Here is a 17,352-nt window from a genome sequence, read left to right on the forward strand (position 1 = left end):
TCTTTAGCTGTCTAAGACATATCGAAAGAATAAATACAATAATTTCGAATTTTTCTTATCATCAATAGCTAAGAGTTAATGAGAATATAATAAATCATTGTCCTGAAGTAATTTTCAACCAAGATTTACTTCTTTTACGGAGTGGAAATGAAATTGTTATTTTCTCATGTTTTTCCAAGCAGCATAAATCATTCTTGATTCTTAAAAACAAGTTATCCTTCGATTTTTTTTAATTAACAAAAAATATTAAAATCTGGATTATATTATTTCAAAAAAAGTCATTTTGAATAATTTCAGGATTTTCTGAATATTAAATCAATAAATATATATTATTCAAAAAAATTTATTCATCAATCAATTTTTACATAGTAAAATCCAATTGATTCTAACTTATGGAGCATATTCGTGAATTAAAAAAATGCTAATGTATTGAAAATTGTGTTTTGTATATTTAAATATAACAAATTTATAATTTTTAACTAAAGAAATTTAAAACTTTTTTATTCATTGCATTTCAGACTTTGTTTGTTTCTTAAATAGATAAAAAAATAAATCTAAAATTTGAAGCTCAATAATATTCGAACATTCTTCCTTTTATCATGTAGATAATTTAAGGTCATTTCGAAGTTTAAGAAGTATTCTTTTCATGTTTGAGAATTAATCCGAATAATCCATAGTCACGGATGAAGGAATTTTGAATCTTTCCAGTTATACGATGACTCATTTAGATAAAGTGTACACTAAACTTTGAAACTTCGTGCCTCGAAGACAAAATATTCATCTCAGCAATACTCGAAGTCAAACTGATTTTCGTATCAAATCATTAAGATTTCTGTAGATGAATTTTGAACTTTAAGATGTTTGATTCTATCTAACATCTAAACAAATTCAGCTTAGAATGATTCAACAGAAATACTTAAAATAAGCTTAAGCAGAGATTAAAATTCAAAGAAAATGCTCAATCAAATCTTTTTCCATTTGAATGATATTCTTAAAGTTATGTTGCAAACTGGAGAGATGAAACATCAAAGCATGTATGTGTAATGAAAGTGCATTTATTTATCCGAAGAAAGAATGTATGTATGTTTCTAAATAGTAGATTTTGAAATAACTAAAGAATTTTAATTTTTCAACGTTTCACAATTAATAATAGTAAAGAATTTGCAAAGAAATCAGAATGCTATTTCTTTTACAGAAAAAATCGTATTCGAAAAAAATATTTTTAGAACAAATTTCAATTAAAGTATCAAAAGAAACGATTTTACAGAACTTTTTAAGCGATATGTGGCATAAAAGATGGAAAAGGATAATGCAGGACATAGTTTTTGATGTAATTTGAAAGGTTTATGTAACAATATTTTGAATTTATTGAATGTAATGAAATATATCTTTTTAAAGGTACAATTATACTTTGAACTAAAAGAAACTAAATTAGAAGTTAACTTTAGCAAAAGTTAAAGACTTAAACGCCCAACTAGTACAGAAGTCGATATAAACAAACTTAAATGTCACTCACATTACACCCCGGAGCAACTTCACAGTTATTCTATACTGTGACATCAATTTTCACTTAATTTTACAACTCTATCACTAATAATAATTACACATAATCATTAATCATTTTTTTGTAATTGACTGTTTTTAAATTATTTAAAAATCGCTTGATAAATTGAAAATAAAGAAGACTGGATGTCTCAGAATTTCACTTAAGATAGTCAGTCCTTTAAATGTATATATCAAATAACCCCAGTGCACTTTTTATCGCAAATAAATTCTTTATGATACTCATGCATTAAGAAGTTAATTTGTTGTTCTTTTTCAAGAAGGCTTACAGCAATAATTTTAACTTAAATATCTGATCATCTGCTTATATCATACAATATCATCTTTTGGATAAATGTCCTTCAGTGCTGAAAAATAATAATTTTAGGCTTGCTATTTGAATAATGTATTGAATTAAACATTTTACACAATTCAATTCCGTCATTGCTTTTGGAACACAGATTGTTCCAATTACAAAAGGCGCTTTCCAATATTGAAAATAAAATTTGTGGACAAAGATGGTTTCACACTTGCTATTTAATTGGTATCTTGTATTTAACATTTTATACGATCACTAAACATTCAAAAAGATTCCACCAATATTGCATTTGAGATGCGTATTGTTCGACAAGTTGAGTCGAAGAATCTTCTCATAGTCATATTGATCCTAGTTGACCTTAAACGATTTCATGGTCAAATGATTTTCCCTTTTTCTTTTCGTACCAAATAGAGAGTCGAACAACGTGTCTCTTTGCACATCAGTGATACACGTGAAAAATAACTAATGTTAATTATTCATACAGAGCAATGAGGATCGTTTTTTTATTACCTTAATACTAAATTTTATAAAGAAAAAATTCCACTTATTTTATTGTGCTTAATCCATAAAAGCAAATTTTTCATTAGTTTAATTTATATTCATTGATTTCTTCAAATATGTATTTGCAATTATATCAGCCGTCTTTTGGGTTTCATGAAATATAGAACACTTTTAAACCAGTTCAATTCATTAATAAATTACTATTAAATCATTAACCATTTCATAATCAAATTAATTCTATTCACCTAACATTAGTAATTTGGTTGAAAATATTCAAGCTTCATTAATATTTTGGAAGAAAAATATAACATAAAATATAATATAGTAATAAATGATTGCTCCCCATTAAAAAAGTACAAAAATCACTTTTTAGTTTATAATGATCACAAACACATAATTCTTTAAAAATTACATTTTTATTGATGTGATAATAATTTTTAGAAGTCTAGTTTAATAATACATTTAACACAATAATAATGATTTCTGAAAATTTTATGACTGTAATCTTTGCAAACATAAGTCGGATTCGACAAGATTTCTTTTAAAATATTTAAAACCGGGAATGCTACTTTAACTATATCGAATGGCAATTCAAATTTATGTGTATTTTAATAGATAATAAACCCAATACCTTCAAAAATTTCTCAGTGATTCAGTGCCGCAATTGTATTTCGATTAAAACAAATCTCAGAAATGGATTTGATAATATGGTAATTTCAAATTTTTATTAAAATGAATTTAAAAAATCGTTTCGATTAATAATATCTCATAATTATTTAATGGTATGAGATTTAAATAAAAATGTAATGATGAGTTCTATGAGCATTTTTCGAATAACATGTGCATGATGACTGCGCCCTCTCCTCCCCTCTATTTCAAGTAATTGTCCGCCTATCGCGTGTATTCATCTGTTTTGGGGAATATCGAGGATTTGCCCAGCTTGCATACTTCGCTCGCAAAGCGTGCACAGTTATTGTATAAATAAATTGTCAAAATAGCACGCATATCCAGAGACTTTGAGATGGTCATTTTAAAAGTATTTCCTTCCTTACAAAGATAAAGTTTTCCTTTACAAGGCCTTGGTATTTATTCTATTATGTACGTTCAACAGCTGGAATGGAATTGAAATTAAACTCTTAAAAATAATCTGAATTAACTCTTAAAAATAATCTGAATTAGCAAAAGCGCAATAAGACATGGCATATTCATAGAAAATTCCAGATTTTAACGAGCTTTCCAGAACAAATCAAAAGCTATAGTACTAAAACAATCCTCTTTAGCTATTAATAGTTAAATATCTCAAACAACAATGTTCTAAATGTTGCCACATTTCAGTCGCCAAGGTCATGAACTTTTTCTAAATCAAAATTTTGGAGCACGGTGAAAAACACTAATAAAAGTAAAGTTTTCAAAATATCATTATTTTGAAAAAAAAAAAGTCAGCAATTGCTAAAATACCAGAAAAAAAATCAATTTAAAAAAATGTTGTCAGGAAATTAAACCTTATTTCGAAGCAAAACAAAAAAATTGTATCATGCTAGCTATTTTTTTTATTCAAAAATAATCATTTACTAAGTAGAATTAAACTTACTAACTCAAGGTGTTTACAAAAATGTTCGTTAATTTAGATATAAAATAAAGGTTAAAAAGGCAATTACATAAATCCCATATTCTTTTAATAGAAAAAGAATTCACATGATTATTTTGTTTAAACAGCATGAATAAGCAAAATAATTTCACGACATTTAAATGGAGCGATTTAATACTTTGTTCTAAAACTAATCGGAGAAAGAAAATGTCTAACAGAAACTTGTTATTCAAATGGAATATAAAAAGAAAATTTCTATATTACATTGAAATAAAACCTTAGAATTTTGATATGTAGGGTGGACATAAAAACTTTCCCTGATTATTCATTATTACAAAATAACCACTGAATATAATACTCTAAAATTTTTGTTACAGAATTGTCATGTTCTTAATTTTTTTTTTCTTTTTCAGTTTAAAGATTGAGAAACCAATGCAGAAAAATTGAGTTTTACATACGATTGTAATCAAAATTGTGCCAATGGAGGAAGACACTCAATAAGTTCTTTAATTTCATGAATTCTACCGTTCAGTGTCGATTTTAGAGTTACATCAAAGACAGAGTGCAACGCCATTGTACTCAAAATTAGGATAATATAAACTGAACGCGAAAGACGAATTGTTGAATAATACTTGACAAAAATAGTAACACCACTTTGACATTCTTGTATTCTTCAAGCTACAAAGGGTCTCATATTAAAATTTATTGATATAAGTGGTTTCATTCAAAAACTTTATAAACGTCTGCTATACTTACTACATAAAATTGATACCATATACCACTTGGCATCAACTATTCCACCAAATAAGGATATTTTTTCACTTTTTTTTGTAATTAGGTTTTTGAAAGGCTACCCTGTATAATTCCGTATATACTGAATATAGAATAAGGTATTTTTATGACATTACTTAAAAATGTTTATTTTTTAGTATTTGTTTAAATTCACAAATCATATATTTAAAAAAAAATAAAATATTTGTAATCCATATCGTTAACGAACTTCAATTAACAAATTGTTATATGTATAAACGATACAATAGTTGTGGTTTAATATATATTTTTGATAAACATAAATATTTGCCTCTACATGTTTTTATATATTTTTCATTATTGCCATCGTTATATTTAAATTCAAGAAAAATGAAAATGTTTTCAGTTTCTTCAATTTTATTGGATTTATGATGGTTATAATATAAACAAACAAAACATTACTTGAAGCAATATATATTGTTTTTTAATGAGATAGAAAGTAAGAGTCACTGAAATGCTTTTACAGATTTCATAGGAAAATGGTTATAAAGTAAAAAGTAAAGAATAATATGATAGCTGCAAAATCTTTTACACTCCTTGTAGAATAAATAATATTAATATTTGGGATGTAGCATCCTTAAGAAAATAACAATTTTAAACAATGAACGATTTAAAATGTTTAGACACTAATTATTTTAAAAATTAATGTTTCGAAATTATTATTGCTGAAACGAATTAAATACTAGAACAAAACAAATAATTGAAGAATGTTCAAAATTTTCCGAGCGCAACATCGTTTGCTTAGTGAAAAAGATAGTCCGGTTTTTTTGTTGCCAAAAATACAAATATAACAAAAAGGATAATAATGAAATTATCAAAATAAAAATCTTAAATAAACAAAACAAAAAATTCTAATAAAAAACCTGATCAATAAAATTTAAGAACATAACATGACTTTTATGCTTTATTACAATTAGGATGCAAATTTTTTAATCTTTTCTAATTTAAATATTTAAAATTATTCATCATGCACTTTTTAATCAATTCTATAAATTTTTAAAACTGAAATTATTCATTGAAAAATACATTTTTTCAATGGGAATATTTAGCCATAATCCTTCCACGGACGATAAAAAAATTCCAATCTTGAGAAGCTGAATTCCAGCTTCTTCCAGCAGCATAATATAAAACAAATAAAGCAAATTCCGGCCGGCCCGAATCAAATCATTCCAATCTCATAAGAAGACAACTAATTGAAATAATCCACCGGTATTCCGTTATTCGTTCAGAACAAACTATCTATCGCTGGAATCTAGGAAAAACAAATACTTCAGAATGGAAGAAAACAATGGAAGGAAGCTTCCAACCGCTTACCTTGTTCGTGCTCGCTGATGTAATAGGAACGCTTCTATACCGACTGTTTTCAGTTGCAGAGTTCTAAGCGAACTGGTCGAAAACTCGTGGAAGTTGTTCAGTCCCACCTGCTATACAGCAGTATTCTGTCTGTCTGTCGCTTCACCTTCTCTTCTCCCCTTCCCTACTCGCGACCTCATACCTTGGCGCTACCTTTATTATTATTTGTTTATGTACTTCTTTCTGCATCATCTTTTTTTCTTTCTTTTTTTTTCAATTCTGCTTTTTGTTGCTGGTTTCTTGATATTTAGGAGTTGGCATTCATTTGGCGGTCATGTGACACTTTCGGTCGATTTAGTTTTGAGAATTGAATCATTTTTTTTCCTTCTGATTTTTACTTTTTATTGCTGTTATTGTTTTTCCGTGGCCTTTCCATCGCAAGACTATCAGATGTGGTTGTCTGTCGTAACCTATAAAAGGATTTCGTTTCCCCTCGGTGATATAATAAACAATTTGAACTGCGGATTTTCGTAGGAGGATAGGGTCAAGCCTCTATTTAAAGACTTATTAAAGAAAAGAAAAATACTGGTATGATTTATCGATGAGTTATGAATTTTTTCGTGATAACTTTTGGCAGCTCATAGTTCTAAAAAAGTAGTTGCTCACTATAAAAGGATATATCTATTATTATTATCAATTAGTCACATTTGGGACAATTTTGTTCCCCAGGATTAACAGTCGCTGAATTCTCAATTAAATATTCTTAGACATTAAAGTCCCTAAGAACTAATATATGTGTTAATGACTTTCTTCACAAAACATTTTTAAATTTCGAAATTTGATGCACATTAATTCATACTAATTTAAGACCTTGCACTATTTTGTCCGTTGTGCTTTCTATTTATTTAATTACAATACATATACGTAAAAAATTTTCCATTATTGCTTGATTCTGAAGCTAAACCATAATCGTAAGTTTCACAATTTCTAATTATAATTCAGTTAATTATAATGAGTAATTTCACAAATTTTATTAAATGCATGCCTTATTCTGAAACTTATTCAATATAGAAAAATAAGCTGGATCTTCATACCTTGCTTATCAACTAAGTGAAAGAAAAGCTAGGGTGACTAGTAGCACTACAATAAAAACTATTCCTGCATCTCTTCAACAATGAAATGAATTGTTGTAAAATAAGCTTAAAATAAAAATTAACTGAAAATAAAGAAAATACTATGACAAGAAGGAAAAAAATTTTTATCAATGCAGAAGGTGTTTTTTTAATTTCAAGATGACGTGAAAATTATTTTTGTGCACCAGATTTTTTTAATTATCCCGGAAATCACTAAAATTTAGCTTACTTTTTAATTTATTTAAATTACAAACAAAAATTAAGAAGAGATGAATATATGTGTACTAAGTTTGGTAACTCTAAATCATACAGCCAGTCCTTTAGAATATAAGCGCACACAAATGCACATACATTCATCTTTATTATTATAGGGATAATATTTTGCTTATCATGATCAAGTTCTGTCACGTTTCTTAATTGATTTATTTGGTACTGCTTATTTTTTTATATTTTATGATATGCTATCAAACAGCGGTTTTTTTTTATTCTGTGCTACAATGCTCTCCTTCCCCTCCCGCACAAGATACGCAATAAATTTCAAAATTAAATTATAATGAGTATATTAAGAGGGTATAAATTGAATACATTACCATTTTTAGAAAAATATGACAGAAAATATGTTTTCAAAATCAATTGCAATATTAATAAGCATTAAATATAATTCCTGGAGCAACATAACATTGGTACAATCAATAACAATGTTACTTCTATAAAATCGTTATTACGGGTCCATCCCCCCCCCCATAACAAGTTGGAAATACGGCCAACACATCCAAATTACTACTACTGGTTTCTGCAAGGTGGATGTTGCCACAAGAATTGACAAAATTAAGATGAGCGACTTTGTTTAGGATGAATGTTTTGAAAAAAAAATTATAAAATGCTTTTATTCATTTTCTAAAATTAATTGGAAAAAATCCTATAAAACAAATGAATATCAATTAAAAAGGCAAAAATATTTTGAAAATTAGAAGCCGCGCGCGTGTGTGTAAAATTCGGATTGAAGAAACAGTCATTGAGTGTTCAACGCTTTTTATTCTAGAATTTCATGGATCAAATTCAATTTTTAGCTTTTGTCATTATATCTTCGTATAGGCCATAGAAAGAGCAGAAAGGAGAATTGATTAGGTAAGAACAAAGGATGGAAAACGGAGTGTTAGAAAGAATTTCGTTCTTATATCGTTTGTGAAAGAATTTGCAAACCTCAGCATTTTAATTTCCTTTAGAAAATGAAAAAATTTCGATTTTTTGAAAGTTAAAGTTACAGGTAAGATTTCATAACTTAAATGCTGAAAAGTTTGAAAATAAGGCAGATATTATGTAGTTCCTAAATTAAGAAAAAAGTTGTATTTCTATCCTATTTTTAAATACAACTGTTCGGTTATAAATAACATCAAATTTTCGATTTTCTTCTCATTATGAAATATTATAGCAATCGGAAAATCTCATTAAATGGAAAGAGTGTTTATTGACCAGCAAAATGTATTAAAATATCATTATACCGAATTTGAACAAAAAATATATGCTAGATTTTAATTTTTGTGGTTATTTGTAAGAAAATGTTATAAAATTCAGGATTGGGAAAAACAGTACTAAAAAATGTAATATAGTATTAAAAAGTCGATTAGATACTATAAAATAAAAACAACTGTAATTTACCAAAAGATAAATGTAGGAAAAATTCAAGCGCTTTTATAGATAAAACTATCACGAATTAAAAGCTTAAATGCGATTCTAATTTCTGCCTTTTCTATATGCAAATTTTAAATTATTTTATTCAAATAACGAAAAATATAATATAATCATTCAATGATATTGGAGAATTTATGCTTGTACAAAGTCATGTTTGTAAACTAAATGTCTGTCAAAACTTATTAAACCATTTGAGGTTGAGGATAAAGCTGTAAAATTTTATCACTAGAGCAAAATAAGTTATAAAACTGTATTTATTGGCTCAACTGCTTTTCGACTTAAGAAGATTCTTTGAAATACTTAAAAAAAAAAGATAGTCTGCGCCCACACCTACAATGCTAATAATTTGATTCCAGCAAGTTTAAAGATTACATGTTATCGTAGAGACAAAAGTGTTCTGGTGATAGCGGAGGCCTTAATACTGGAAATAATTTCTTAAAAATATTACAGATAAAAATGTGATGAAAAAATGTTTCAACAGAAATCTGAGGGTTTTTTTTTATGTCAAAATATGCTATTTTATTACAATATTATTCACAAAATATATATTTTAGGCATAGAGTGGTTAAAAAAGTTAAGGTTATTATATAATAACTACATACATCATGCATAGAGGGCTATGAGTTTCTTGTAAACAGTATTAGGAAGAAAAATTCGGATATAATTTTTGGGAAGTATACTATCATTGTCCTTTGTAACCTTCCTTGGTAGCAAAGCCTGACATTCATGCAGTAGTTCATTACCTGCCCATTACTATGAAAATATTTCTCAGCCATTCATAGGCGGCGTTCAGCCAACACTCTATGATGTAACTAAAACTGAACATTGAACATTGGATAATTTGTAGCAATAAGTGGCGACATTTTCAATGTCAAATGTTGAACATTCGTGACAAGAATGTGGTGTTGTGTTGAACCAGTGATGAGCCAGTGGTTGGCTGTTTTTACACGCAAATCAAAGAAGTCTCGAGCATTCGTAACAAGTTATATGATTATATAGATAAACAAATACGAGGCAAAAATTATTTTGCCGTTAATCAGGTCAAAAATCATTTTTACGTACTCTCTAATAAATGCACCTCTGTATTTTTGACTGCATGCTACTGAAAAACAATACTTGTAAAAGAGCATAATAATATGCTGTCTTCAGAGATTCATCGCTGAGATGTAGTTAATACATAAGCACCAGAAAACCAAATGTGCATTTTGCACATTTTTTTTTTCGACCGATGGAAACCAGAATTTAACACGAAATCACAAGATAACTTGCCGAATTTCATTGACGTAAGTCAATATGTTTATGATTTACTGCATTTATATGCATATGAAAGTACAGACCAACAAACAATCAACTATTTTGGTTCGAATTTTTATAATTTTTTTTATTTTATATTCTTCTTATATGCAAAAAAAATGTACCCAACTAGCTCTTTTTGATTGGCTATTATATTAACTAATATTCGGGCAGACGATAGAATGGTTCGTTCAAAATTTGATACAAATTTACAAATTTGGTTTTAAGACTATTTACGAGTTTTCATTCGTCAAGCTTAAAGCGTTTGTTTAGTTAGTCAGACAGTCATGATTCCAAAAATATGTTTTTTTTCGGATTTAGGAAGCTCTAAAAAGTGGAAATTCATCAGAATCTTTCGATTTTTTAACGAATATTTTCATTTTATATACCTGAAAGTAAAAAAGATTCAAATCCATAGTATGTCATAAGACGATGCTCAGTTACATATAAATTAACGCGAATAGTTACAGTTGTTTCGTGATTATGCTATCAAGTACAATGTCTCCATAACTAGTATGTTTTATTCTTTTTTCCATGCAGATAGTAAAATTTCCTTGTAAAATCTAAATAGTATTCGACCTAATAATCTCAAATTAAATTTTCTTAAACTTTATGGTTGAAGAAACAGTTCTTTCCTATTTCAGTCTATCTTTGCTACTCGTATGATTCATTTCCTCAAAGACTAACGATAGTCAACATGCAAACTTATAATCGTGCCTGCATCGTAGAAAAGTAGACACTTTTTCTTTCAAATAAAGAGAAAGCTAATAACACATTGAGTGAGTGATTGCACGAACACAAAATCAATCACTAACCAGGAAAAGTCATTTAAAAATAAATATAGAAATAGCTACACAATTTTTATCTACTTTTTAAGCATATGCTGAAAAGATAAATACTTAAGATTAATTAATCTATGAATGTTTTTTATTTATTTGTTCAAAAATCCTCCAAACCGGATATGACAGGCATTTTATTTACTTCTAGATGCATCAAGGATTTTCGTAGAACTGTTAGAATACATTAATGAGCATTAAAACAACATTCAGTAATTATTGCTTCAGATGCTTTGAAAATAATAATTGATGATTTCTACAATTGTTCGCTATTTATCTGAAATACTGAATAATTTCCATGATGATTCTATGAATTATTTCGTAACTGGACCATTATCATGCTCTTCGGTGATTTCAAAAACTGAATTTAACCTTGAAAACTTAATCCCCAAACACGTCTAATAGGATACTAATTTCTATTGTTTTAACCATAAAATATTAGGAAAATGAATTAAAGCTTTAATGTCAGTTGTTATGGATAAGGTACAAGCTGGAAATGTTATCAAATCAATTTATAATACGTTCATGACAGAACCAGAATTGAGAAAACTAATAATAAATTATTTTTTTCATTTGGAACTTCAAACTCATTTTTTTTTCATGAAACAATAAATAATAATATATTTCATTTTACATACGATTTTTAAAATTTCGAAATAAAAAAATTGCTTTGACATGTTTACATATAACCTCGGAAAAAGTACACACAAAAATATTAAAATAAAATTTTGAAAATATATTTGGTTCACAATCTTTTTTCTAAATTATACTCTAAAAATTCTTCTTTCGACTTTAAAATTAAATCTAAGTTCCTATTGCAAAAATTAAAAAAAAAATTATTCTAAAAAAATTTGTTTGTCCTTAGCATGAAAAATAAACTATGTATGAAATATGATACATTATGCAGTGAAGCGTTAAATTTTGTTTTTTGAAATGTAATGTATTGAAATTTATGTTTATTATTGTTCATAATTTTTTTGTTCAATTAAAGCCCAGTGCAGCCGATTGGAAACAAGCTGTTTCTTCATAAGCCGTACTTCCCACAAAGTATGTTTTTAAAGCGTTCTGCATATGATTTTAGCAATAAATAAAAGTTAAAAAAACATTTAAACTATTGTTTTAATCAGACATTTAAGAGTTAAAAATTTTGTTAATGTGCAATAATTTAAAAAGCATTTATTTTAAAACACTTATTTAATTAAAACAACCTTAAAAATTTATCCTATCCTATGTAAGTGGTTTGGTTATTTAAGAAATTAAATATTTTTAATTTTGGCATAACAAATTCTTTAATAACAATTATTTTTTAACAATAATTTTATCTAGTTCGAATATTTTTAACAAAGCAATAAAAAAAAAAACACAAAATCCCTGTTAATTAAAAAAACAACAGAAAATTAATCTTGCTTAAAATAAAATTGTAACTCATTTTAGATTTCAGAACAATAGTTAGAAGATTTTAGTTATTTTTAATACACTTTTATTTAAAGCCTTTCATATTTTGAAACACATGATTTTATAAACAATTTTTCACTCAGTTCTAGATTTGTCAGAATATCGAAATTTTGTGTACATGAGTGTTCTAAAATAGAAGTAAACTATTTAAATATTTTTAAAGCCTAATTATTAACTAAACTATGAATTTAGTTAATTTTTTATTCCAAACAAGTAGATTAACTAGGTGTTGAATTTGAGAAAGGAATGGATTTCAAATTTCTGTAATAATGCTTCATAATTTAAAGATTAAAAGATATAAAGTAATAAAATCTGGAAAAACATTGCACTGTTTTCACAATAATAAAAATGTCTTTTTAGGAATTTATTATGGTAAATTTATATTATAATTTCAGTGGATTATAAAGAAGGAATAATTTCAGTTTTTTTTTTATATTAACATTTGTTTTAATTCCTGAGAGGGTATTGAAACCTTCAATATTGATAACGTTATTTATTTATTTATTTTTTAGCATTTCCTTTCATAAATGTTATGGTGGCATCATATGGACATAAGAAAGAGTTTTTATTTGAACAAATATGTTCTTTGCAATACAATACTTTAACATATTATTTACATTCTTCTTTGGGTTTCTCGGTATTATAATGCAATCATTTCTTTAATTGCTTTGAATTTGATACATTTTTAAAAATTGCTTTTGTATTTTCTGGACGGTTACGTTTTTCAATTTTAAAAAATTCCATACGAAATCATTTTATAAAGATACGTCTACTCATGCAGTTTCGTTTCATTAAATTTGAAATAGGTTTCTGCATCTGATGGTTAGCGCACTTTTTACCCCGCGTCCATAATTATTTAAACCTGAATTATTTGCATTTCTAAATTATTTCTTAATTCATTCAAAAGTTTTTTTTTATAATTCATTGAAAATAAGGCATTTTTAGAAAGATTAAAACGTAGAAAGAAAAAATTCGGACACTTCAAATTATACTATTTTTTAAATTTTGGAGCTGTAGCATATATTAAAAATAAATTAAATAAAAAAAATTTAAAAATAGATGTATTAGTGGCAAATTCTTAAAAGCATACGGCATTTGATGGCAATACACGTAATCCTACGCAATTCTGAAATCTACAACATACTAGTTAATCTTAAAATTAAAATCTCGCTCTTATGCAAAATTACCAAATTTTGTAGAAATTTTCGCCTAATGCTTACTTTTAATTCCATGATAGAATTTCCAGTATGATAATACAAAAGACCAATAAGACTCTGTTTTGAATATTCATCGTTTCGAAATTCGCTTGTTCATCTAAAAAAACAGGTTTTTGTAAGGCTTCCCCGTGTAAGATATTTAAAATATATGCAAATTCATCAACAAACAGTTCGAAAAGTGAAATAGGATAAATATTATTTTCTAATAAAGCGCAGTTTCATTTATTCGGATAATGATTTTTTAATGTTCTAATAGTATAGTAAATGCAATCAGAACATACATAAAAAACAGTTTCTTCTGTTTGTAAGATTTATAATTTATTCTATTAGTCTTATTGGGTTTTTTTTAATAGAGATAAACAAGCAAAAGCAGGATTTCCAAATGCTTGATGGGAGCAGACGATAAAATAAGAAAGGAAATTAAACGAAAAACTCAAGACAAAATGCGAATATTTATGCACATATCAAACGTTTCAGAAGCAGAATTTTAACAGTTCCGTATTAAACATTTTTATATGTTATGTGATAGATTTTCCTGTCTGTCTGAATTTTTCTAAGATAATTTTAAAATTTTCATAATACAAGAAATTTTAAATAGCATTTTTTAGTACCATAAAATGAAAAAAAAATTGTTTTGTATATTTTTCAATTTTTGTTTTTAATTCATAATTCTTCATTATAAATATTATTTTATCTTGAATTCGCTTCTTTCTGAAATGTCTAGTAGCGCCAAATGAATAAAAATTTCATTAAATTAATAGATTGATTGAAAATAAAGTTCTGTAAATATTAAAATAGCATATTGTCTTCAACAATAAACAAGTATACAAAATTTCAAAATTATAACATTTAAGGAAGTATGTGATAAATGGATTGCAAGATTCCCTCTTTATTAACACAAAACAAGTGTGTTAAACAGAAATGTTAAATAAGGCGATACTTTTAAACGTACTTATGAGATCTCATTTATTCCACCTTTTGAATAATTCTGTTGCAGTACGTATTCTAAACCAACAACATTAAGGAAGAACATAGAGGGCTAAATTTTAATACATGACCTGGTCATCCAACACGATATTTCTCCCATGTAAGTTGCGCCGTTAACCCATATAAGAAGATTTATGGCTTCGCTGCGAATCTTCTTCCCGAGGATCCTGGGAGAATGCTTTGATCTTCTTTTAATTGTGGTCCTTTTCTCAACTCATTGTATAATCATCTCATTAACTTAAAAGTTTGCATATGGAATCCGCCAACCAGTTATTTTTAATCCTCCTCCGAGGTATTTCAAGTTTCGCACGCGCCTTTCCGCAATCTAATGACCTTGATCTCCCAAAGTGTTTCCCAATTTTTGAAAATATTCTTTTCTCGTTTCACAGCCAATTATGAAACAGTTTTGTCACTTTAATTAGAAACACGTGTATTCCATTTTCCTACAATTATTGAAACACACGTAAGTTATTGGGGTACCAGATATAAAAGGGAAACTAATTCAGTGGAAAAAAATATTTCATTGTGAATATCTGTTTTTATCGTCAACGATTTCTCATTTGACGTGACATTTTGTGCAGAAACGTTTACTGAAAATTAATCAAGGTAACATTTTTTGGGTATTTTGTCAATAGATATGTTACGAATGCATATTTTTTAATTATAATACGAAATTTTCTCAAAAATGTTAAGTGATGGAGTTATATCATTTTTCTCATTAAATATGCAGTTATCTGAAATGATGACCAAACTTGATCCCAATAAACAAATTGCTGAATAACTGCAAAGCTGATGAAAAACAGAGGAAACTTTTTAAAATCAAAATGTATCTCTACGGATAATAAAGAAGAACATATATACATTTGTCTGTGTATTGGTGTTCTTCAAGACTGACCATTTAACTTAGAACTACTAAATTTGATACAAACATACTGTGGAAAGTGAAAATGTGCATATCGAAGCGGTTTTTAAAAAATTTTAATTAAAAATTACCCAAAATTTCAATACTTTGTCTTGTTAACTCCCCAAAATATTATTGTACAAAAACAGATTTTATAAAAGTTTAAAATTTTTAAAATGTCTTTCTAATGATATCAATTTAATAATTGTGTAAATTTATCCAGAATTTTGACCTTTTTCTAAACAAAAAACTGTTTCTTATTCTTAATTTTCAATGAAATTGATTACATTGTTGCATTGGAATTTTAACCGTCCTTATCGTTTTATTAAATGTTTTATTATTTGATTTTCTTCCATTTTTAAAAACTAAAGTAAAAGGATTCTATTGAACTTGTGTGTAATTTACATGAGGAATCAAAAAGTGAAGATAAAGTATCGTGGAAAGCAGGAATTAGATTAGCCGGAAGTTTGAGTTTTTAATATAGTTATAATATTATGATACTTGACTTCATTAAGTTGGCATTAAGTAAGTGTAAGGTTATTAAAATAATATGGTTTTGATGTCTATTTCATGTTTAAAAATATTTGCTTGGGGGAATCCTTAATATTAAATATTGCATAAAATATTTATTTGAAGGTAAACTCAACCAATATTGCTGGTGAACCAACAAGTCTTCAAAGGCAATAAGCAGCTAATAAAATAATAACTATTAAATATCTTTTGAATTTTTATACATCTATATTATATTAAAATACCACTATTAGAGCGTATTAAATAGTTTTCCTTCAAAACGATTCGAATCATAAAAACTTTACTGCATATTTTTGTATAAAAATTTTGGTTTTATGCTAATTGTAAGTCTACTCTCAACTATCGTCAGTTAAAAATAAATATAAAAATTAAAATGAAATGTACGATCTCAAATTTCAAGTTATCATGTGAAAACATCATTACTTTTTAAGTCATTATTTGTCTTAATTAATTTAAGTCATTAACACAGTTTAACCCGGTTTCTAACAATCACGAGACTTCTCTATCGGTCTCCATCTCTATATTACATATATATATATAATGAAAATTTTTTGGAGCTGCACCGATTTTGAGATGAAATAACAGCTATGATATCATAATTCTACGTCAACCATTTTAAAAACGCATCTTCTGTCAAAGAAGCATTCATAATAATAAAGCAATACTGGTAAAAGCAGATCAACCTTTTAAAAATGCATCTGCTTTCAAAAAAGCATACATAATAATAAGGCAATACTGGTAAAAGCAGGTAAAAAAATATATGCGATTAAAAGATGATGATGAAAATTTCCGTTTATGCTTTATTCATTGCCTACGCGATTTCAAGCTTCGAAACCCCCTAACCAAAACAACATCATGCCCTCACATGATAAAAAAATGTGACAGCATGATCTGGAGTTGCAAGAGAAGTTATTTGGTTGTTAGCCTTATATTGAGAAATATCATAGATCAATCTACCACGGGGACATTGTGTTGTGAATCCTGTAAATTTTTCGATTTCTATTTTAGTTACAAAATACTATTTTATATATGTAAGAAATTTTTTTCACAAAAAACTTAAGGGGTGTCTGTGATATTACTTCCGATTACAAGTCCTATATTCGATTCCTTTGTTAACTTCGACTTATTAAAAAAAAAAGGGCCCCAGTTTGCAATTATGGGAGGTCGCCATGTTTTATCTTAATTCATACAAACACAGACTAATATAATCAGCTTTAATGAATAAATCTGAAGAACACATAACACAAACTTTTT

At 27.1% G+C, this 17,352-nt stretch overlaps 1 protein-coding gene across 2 annotated transcripts in view; it reads right to left on the bottom strand.

The window, feature by feature from the left end:
* LOC129956472 (uncharacterized protein DDB_G0284459-like) overlaps nucleotides 1-17,352 on the bottom strand; it is a 212,518-nt gene that overhangs the window by 135,420 nt on the left and 59,746 nt on the right. The window contains exon 1 of one of the 2 annotated variants that reach the window (XM_056068403.1): nucleotides 6,075-6,232. The exons of the other annotated variant lie outside the window; for it this stretch is intronic. The gene's annotated coding sequence lies outside the window, so the exon portion shown is untranslated. Of the gene's footprint in view, nucleotides 1-6,074; nucleotides 6,233-17,352 lie in introns of those variants that run through there. 2 annotated transcript variants of the gene reach the window in all.

The sequence above is a fragment of the Argiope bruennichi genome, chromosome 2 (assembly GCF_947563725.1).
Source record: "Argiope bruennichi chromosome 2, qqArgBrue1.1, whole genome shotgun sequence".
Classification (NCBI taxonomy): Eukaryota; Metazoa; Arthropoda; class Arachnida; order Araneae; family Araneidae; genus Argiope; species Argiope bruennichi.